Source organism: Sceloporus occidentalis, unplaced genomic scaffold, assembly GCF_023333645.1.
Source record: "Sceloporus occidentalis isolate IW3139 unplaced genomic scaffold, rSceOcc1.0.p SCAF_9, whole genome shotgun sequence".
NCBI classification, from domain to species: Eukaryota; Metazoa; Chordata; class Lepidosauria; order Squamata; family Phrynosomatidae; genus Sceloporus; species Sceloporus occidentalis.
Window position 1 is genome coordinate 46,175,849 of NW_028316989.1, and position 8,270 is coordinate 46,184,118.

At 42.1% G+C, this 8,270-nt stretch overlaps 1 long non-coding RNA gene across 1 annotated transcript in view; it reads left to right on the forward strand.

Moving 5' to 3' along the window:
* Positions 1-7,704, forward strand: part of LOC149307450 (uncharacterized) — a 32,497-nt gene extending 24,793 nt beyond the window's left edge. Inside the window, exon 7 of the long non-coding RNA XR_016282391.1 lies at positions 6,092-7,704. This is a non-coding gene — a long non-coding RNA (uncharacterized LOC149307450). The remainder of the gene's footprint in view (positions 1-6,091) is intronic.
* Positions 7,705-8,270: the final 566 nt, after the last annotated feature.

Consider the following 8,270-nt stretch of genomic DNA (forward strand, 5'->3'; position numbering starts at 1 on the left):
CCACATTAATATCTTGCAGCATTTAAAAAAAGGGGCAGGAAGGGAAAAAAGGAATATAGCAGCACCTTTAAGACTAACTAATGTAGCAGCGTCTTTAAGACTAAGCTTTCATGGGTATAAACCCACTTCTTCAGATGCTTGTAGAGTGATAATAAATGGATAGGTATAATGCATATATGTACAGTTGTGGGAGCGGGGTGGAAAGTCATAGGATTCAGAAAGGGCAAGGGATATGCAAACTATGCCTCTTGTCCTAAATTTTCAAAGGGCTGGGCAAATTGATAGGTCTTTCACATCTTTACAATGGTCACTTAGTGCTGATATATGAAAGCAATACATCTGCTTTCCAAAAGTCAGTTCCTTGGGGGAGAAGATGCCTTTTCTTACAGTAGAGAGGAATCTTCTGTGAATATATGTAGTATACAGTGAAGCCATCATCCTTGTTCACACCGCTGTTAATAGACTGGAATTTGCAAATATAATTCAGTAAATATAATTCTCTTTCTAGTCTTTCTTTGTCATTTCCTTGTCCAAGGACTGCAACCTTTAAATCCCATACCCTATGTCCATGACAGTTGAAACGTTCTGCAGCTGGTTTTTGGGTGTTGCCATTTCTAATGTCAGATTTCTTTCCATTGCATTGAGACTATCCTTTTTGTCCACAATAGAGTGCAGAGGGGCTTTGCTGTCATAGGATGGTGTATATCACATTGGAGGAAGGGTAACAACTAAGTATACCATAGATGTGAGGACAGAGCTGGCATCTGGAGTTTGTGGCAGGGTCTTGGTACATGATCTAAGTACATGCTCTAGAGGTGCAACATGAGAGCATTGTCCTTCAGAGAAGAATTCTGCCTCTAAATATCTAAAGTGGAACAGAGATTGTGTGTGTGTGTCTATGTGTGTATGTGCCTTCAAGTAGCCACTAAACGTATGGAGACCCTATGGATTTCATAAGGTTTTTAAAGGCAAGGAATACTCAGAGGTTGCTTTGCCGGTTTCTTCCTTTACAATATAGCCTACAACACCCGGTAATTGTGTGAAATTAGGGACAAATCAGTCTATTTCCTATCCGCGTCCGTTTCACACATGTTTGATCATAGGTCTGGTTCCTCCTGCTTTCTGTGATTTGCTTTTAAGCTGTATAATGTCCCCTTAGAAATGCACATTTTGGAGACATGTTCACCCCAAAGAAGATTTTAATTGTTAGGCATGGTTACTGGAAGATGATTGTTCAGAGAAAGAGGTTTGAGGGCTTTCTAGGCAAAACATTAAATAATACTCGGATACTGGTGTAAGGAAGAATTGCGAAAGGGACCCTGCTTCTGATTGTCAGAGTGGAAATTGGTGATGGGAGGAGGGTATAAATGTCAGTAATTTGCACCCTGAACAGACCGTCATCACTTGCAGCAGGTGCTGTCTGGTCAAGTACCCTATATACTCGACATGTGTAAGTCAAGGGCAAGTTTTGGGGCCAGAGTTAATGGATTTCGATATGACCCATGGATAAGTCAAGGGTAAAACTTAAGGACATGTAACAAAGGATGTAAAGGATGGGGCAAAGGAAAACAAGGTCAAATAACTTACAAAATTCCAGCAGGCATGACTGTTTGTGCTCATCCTAAAGGCTGGATGGATGAGAAAGTAGAGGGAGGTCAGTGCTTCCAGGATAAATTACTTTCTTGCCTTTCACCAGGAGATGATAAGAGTAAAAGTATAGTACTTACACTGACATATGGATAAGCTCAACCAGGTTTTTGGGTACTGACTTTTGACTAAAATTTCTAGACTTATACATGCATATGTACAGTAAGATTGAGAGGGGTTGGATCTGGAGACACTTCTTATTTAAGCAGATGAGGATCTTGGTCATTTTTATAAATCGTTATGAATCCAAATGCCAATTTCAAACAGTTTTGAGGATTTTCGATAGTGAAAAGAAAACATCTACATTGTAAAATAATAATAACAATACATGAATATAGGGGAATCTTTGACCCTTCGGACACATTGGACGTCAGCTCCCTGTTGACCCAGCCAGCATGGCCAATTTATCTGGTGGGTTAAAACTTCACCACCAGTGTCCTAAGATGAACAGCAAAATGGATCTGGGGATAACGCTGTTGTCGAGTTCCATCTGCTACTTTTTGGCAGAGTGTTTGCTCTGAAACATCCAGATTCTCCTTCCCTTGCCATTCATAATGATAAAATTATCTGGAACAATAAAGAATGGCTGCTTTCAACATCCATGTAGTCAACAAGATATGGGTGTGTGCACCCAATTTTAGACGTTGAGCCCAGATCATTGAAGCCAGCCTACAAACCACCCAGCTGCAATATATCTCTCCTGGACTCAGCTGTCTGCAACCCACTTGGCATCGTAATCATGCAAATTAAATACAAATTTTAAAAATTGTCCCCATTAAAATGATCTATTAATGTTGTAAGACTCTAGCACTTATGGGGAATGGCTGTAATTGTGTGATCTTGCCATTGGCACATCTTGAAAGACCTGGCAGATCTTGGAGATATTTACACCTCTGGGATTAATTTTATTGTAAAGAATTAACTTTTGGCAAAGCTCTGTTACTACTACTAGAAAAGGGGGGTGTTGGGAAGAAGGAAGCTGCTGCTAACAGCTGCTTTTAAAATTATGATATTGCTGGAGAACAAAAAAAAATTGGATTCGAATGGATTGCCAAATCCCCAAAGCAGGAATCTGCTCCTTCCCTCATCGTTTGCATCCTTTGCTTGAAAATATATATATATTAGGGATGTCATTCTTTAAGTTTCTTCTTGAAAGTAGCAGTGAGTATTTTCTTCCTGTTGTGAGAAAGCCTTCAATAACCACACAGTTCTTGAAGGTTATTTGCAATTAGGGGCTTATTCTGCATGAAATTTGCATGTAGTCATTTTGCACAGAAAACAGCATTTTCTGACTGGAAAGTCATACGCTGTTTTCTATTCAATCCTGTTTCCTATTCAAATCAACTGTGAATGTGAATTTTATGCACAACAGATCCTCAATTACAACTGTTTTTCAGTTCTGAAAACTATATTTTCTGTGCAAAAAGTAATATTTCTGTGTCGCATTATTATTTTCCACACAGAAAATGCTCTTTCTTCTTCAGAAAAATGCTATTTTCTGCATAAAACAATCACATGCAAATTTTGTATAGAAGAAGTCCCGAATTGCGAAAATCCTTGCCAGTCCAGTCTTCTTCTTGTTGGGAATTCTTGACACTTGAAAAATATAGTTTTTGACAATTGTTTGAATATTTTCAAATATTCTTTCCATCACCAACCCCACCAAATATACATTCTCTTCCCTTTGATCCTTTCTGGTCATAGGATCTACTTCATTATTTCTGTGAGCTTACTAAAATCAGCTTTCTTGAAGTCCAGCATGTACTGTATGTCCGACATTTGGCTTCCCCTTTGTATAACAAGAATAGAATGTTAAGGGGTGGCATGATAGCTGTGTTTAAACATTGAGAATATGTTATATTGAAGATGGAGCAAGCTTGGTTACTACTGCTCCAGAAACTAGGATTCAAATTACGGGAAAAGAGAGTCCACCTAAATATTAGGAAGAATATCTTGATGGTAGAAGCAGTTTGACAGTGGAATACACTGCCTCTGAATGTGTTGAAATCTCCATCCTTTTAAAGAGAGGTTGGAAGTCCATCTATCGGGAGTACTTTGACAGTGTATTCTTGCATGGCAATGTTGGGCTGGATAGTCCTTGTGGTCTTTTCCAACCCTGTGATTCTATGATAACAAATTGCGAGAGGATGTGGTCACTCCCTGTGCCCCTCCAGTTGTTTCTGGACTATAATTCCCATCACATTGACTATTGACCATGCTGAACAAGGCTGGTGGGCATCTGGAGTCCAACAGCATTGAAAGGGCTACACACTCCATGTCCCTGAGTTCAATAGACCAATGATCTAACACAGGGTAAGGTTGTTTCCTATGATCCCACATGCCCACAAAGATTTTTTTCCCACTTGGTCTGGGCCATCAAGAAAAACATCATGGCAACAATGCTGTGCTCCTGTCCCCATTTAACTGTCACTTGACCTGCCAGGCCTGATCTACAACATAGTTTGCTGTTCCTAAACCAGTGCTATCCCCCCCTTCCTGCCCCCTGAACAGAAACTGGAACAAAGTTGAGTAGAAATGCATGTTTGTCATTGAAGGGAGCTGAGAAGAAGGAAGAGGCAAACGATAAGATCACAGCCCGCGGTGCTTTGTTTATGAGAACATCCTCTGTGTGATATATGTCTGCACTGGGTGAAAGGATTGTGTCACACACACACACACACCCAACATATTTTAAATGCTGTGACTGTCAGAGAAAAAAATAGACAATGGTGAACATGTTTATACAAAATGCAGAGTCCAGCAGCAGAGGCTGACTGGGTGTCTTTGCATGTGGAGCTTCTTCATTGGCAAGGTATGTCATGTAGATAGGAAATGTTCAGAATGCTCATTTGCATTACAAATGCGCAGGCAGGGTCTTCGACTTTGGTCTTCTACGTGAAACGAGGAGAAACTAATAGTTCAAGAGAGGCTCAAAGATGGTCTAACTTTGAGACCTCTGCCTCTGTGATGAAGGAGAGGGCTGAAAATGTCAGTGTGGCTACTGCCACCTCCCGCACACTGGGTGACACGAGGGGTGGGGATGCCACTGCTATGGACAGATGGTGTGGCATACATATCAATAGGGCTCGACAGACTGCCCCAAAAGGGTGGGCTGGAGCTGCCTGTTTTTACTTCTTATGGAGGCTGCAGAAAGCAAATGGTGCAGCCTCCGTCAGGACTAAAAAGAACCTGCCGAAAGCGGGTTCTTTTTAGTCTGCGTGGCGGGCGCCATGAGTGCACCAATGGTGCACTTGCACACAGTGATGACGCACGTGTGGTGCATTGATATTTAGACAGTATGCTATGCTTGCATCATCATGGTGGCCCCCATGTGGAGGGGACCAAGTCATGATGGCTCCGGTGGCACATGGTAGTGCTTGGGAGCATGTGGCCGGTCCGCACTCCCGAGCCCTAAAATCAGCCCCAGACCGCTGCTTTCCGGCAATCTGTACTGGGCCAATATACTCAAATGCAAGGGTAAATCTCTGGGGTTCAGGACCAATGGCCAGTATCTGCCAGCCAAGGCCATTACCTTACTGAGCCTAATGGTAGGACCAGTCCTGCTGAATTTCTTTCATTCCTCACAATGCAGAATGGAACCTCCCTTAAGTAAAGGACTGAGCTCCAAAGGGAAACACACTTACACTTCACACTTGGCTTTAATTTAAAGACCACGAGCCAACTGCACTGCCTCTTTAAGGAAGAGTTTTACTTTTATGGTTAGTAAATGCACCAGACAAAGAAGCCCATTACTTATGCATTCTCTCCTTCCCACCGTCTCCCATCGCCACATTCCCCCCCCCCCAGCCTTACACAAGAAGGTGAAAATAATAGAATAAACATCATATACTTCATTATGATATCGGTTTACACTTCCAGCGTACACAGAAAGAGGCCATTTCATCAAGCTAATTGCCTGAAAGTAAAAGAGAGAGAACTTTTGGCTATTAGTCTATTATGGGGCTTTTTTCTTAATCACAAATAGGGGGCCATGGATCCCCAGGGAGGATGTGTATTCTAATTTACAATTGAACTCCAGATCCAAGCAATCAATCTTGAGCAGCACTTTTACAGTGTAATTGCTGCAACATCACAAATAAAAGAGAGAGAGAGATGAGTTCTAGCTTCAAGTGGGGATATTTGCCAGCCGTTGGTTTAGGTTGGGGAGGGACAGAAAAAGGGACACACATACACACACATACACACATGCACACCCCAGAGCCATGAATATGCAATGAGGTCTCATTAGTGCCCCTGTGTTGCCATGACGAATGGCATTATCCCCAGACCGGTGCAGCCTAAACATGAATTTTATAATGACCCATTTATCATGACTTGTCATGGGCTTCTTTACTGTATCTTCTGCCAGCTTCTTCACCTTTTCCCAGTCTGACTTCAGACTCTTTGCACTGATTTGATTATGGACTCCCTATTCTCTTTACAGACCGAGAGCTTGGCCAGAGGCATGCGCAAGGTCAACACCAGCAATGGAAAGACCAGGTAAACAGGTGCGGACACGTTTCCTCACTCAGCCTTTTCATACTGGTTGTAGCTGTGGTTAGCTGGCTCAAAGATGATGCCTGGGAACAAGGAAGCTGTTGACAAAGCTAAAAAAAGTTACTTTTTTTGGACCGCGAGTCCCAGAATCTGCCAGCTAGCATGGCTCCTGGCTTCACCTTGTGGAATGGTCTGTGTGATGGCTTATTCACATTGGGTGCATCTGCACTGTAGAAATAATGCAACTTGACATCACTTTTAATGATGGAGTGATGGTGGGCACAAGGCATGGCCTTAAAAAGGGATTACCATGCAAACCTAACTAGGCAAGATGGCCAAACACCAGCTGAAATTACACTAGATCAAGTGAAGATGGCTGAATCCACACTCCTCACCCACTGACCAAGGACAATCCTTGACCTGGCCTAACATTGTACTAGCATGGTGTCTGCGTCCATGGATTTGGATGTGGCATAAGCAATCTCCTCTCTCATCCCATCTCTAGCTCCTTTGGGGCTCTTCTCCCACCAAATCTTAGCAGCAGAGTCATTCTGTGGCAGATAAGCTTATGAGTTCAGGATTGTCTTGGGCCCTAGGAATGGCCTCTGAGGATGCCATTAAGGGTTATGCCTTAAGTTAGCACATGGTATTCCATACATATGGAGTTAGACTGGTCTTAGAATTTTTAACCACACATATGCACCCAAATTCACGCCACAAAATGTAAAGACATCAAAGGTTTTAGGCAAATCTCTCCTTTTCAAAAGTAATGTAAATCTTCTCTTGTCAGAGCAAGACAATCTCCTTTTATTTTTGGAAACTTCCCAAGAGTTTAGAACAAGTGTATGTAATTTCTGCAACTGTGAGAAACATCATCTTTAAGAGGGCTGCATCTAAGGTTGGAAAAGTGGTTGTTATTCTTATTTTTAGTTTCAGCTAGAACTTCTAGAATGTCCTAGGTACCATCACCATGAAAAGTAGTCACCTTGTGTCTCATTTTGGGAGACTTTGGGATGAATAAAAATAAATAAGTAAAAACTAACTTGTTCAAGCTCTGGTTTTCAGATCACCTTTTCTCACAGTTCCCTCAGTGGCCTGGTGCATGAGTTCATGCGGACAGCATAAAGGAATGTTGGTATTAACCTCAGAAAATTCAAATTTAAAATGCAAATGGGAGAAGTATTTACAGCAACAATTTTGTACCAATGTTACGTCATGTTTTTAATGTTTTGCACAGAAAGATAAAGAAACATCTTTTCATCTAGGCACTATGCTGGTAGAACCTGCTGGCTAGCAATGTGCAGATCCATAGACTTGCATTACTTCTTCCTCTATATTGAGCTTTCCACATTCCTTAGAAATGTAGCAATCTCCCTAGTGTCTTTCCCCCTGCTTTACTTTGCCTCCTCTGCTTGCACCGAGAGCGCATTGACTCAATACTTATTTGTTCCGCACTCTCTCATTTAGCATGGGACGGCGAGACTATGAACATCTGAAATAAATAAATAAAAACAGGTTATTCTCAGCTCCACTTTGGGGTTGTTGTTTTTTTTGAAAGCCACGAGATTCCTTTCTTTCACAAAGAGTGGCAGTTTGCTAGTAAAAAGAAAAAGAAGGCCCCAAACAAACTTCAAATAAACAAGAAGGCCAGCTGCTGTGTTTTTTGACTTCCAGCCTATCCTGACATCTTCAGTCATTAAGGAGTTAATAAGAATCTCAGCCCCATCGGAGTGGAGATAAGGGGAAAGAAAGAAGAGCATTGTACGCATAATGACAGGTTCCCTGTTGCCTCCTAAGATGCCATGGGTCAGTCATGTTAAGAATGTGTGTGTCCAATCATCCGCTGATGCTTATCAGCAAAGCCTGGAGCACAACCCGACACAGGCCAGTTTGGGGCTTACAATGAATAAAGGAGGGCTTCTCCACTCTTGCTGATCACGCCAGGGAGGGGGGCATATATATACTAAAACACAATGACATGAGCAATCAGTATATCAATTATGAGACAAGTTATTGGAGGACGATGGGGGCACGGTGCAGCTTTGAACATCAGACCGGTGGCTGTGGTCAAACCTTGCCATCAGAACAGGACTGAAACCTTCAAGTAGCTGGGTAAGGATGCATAG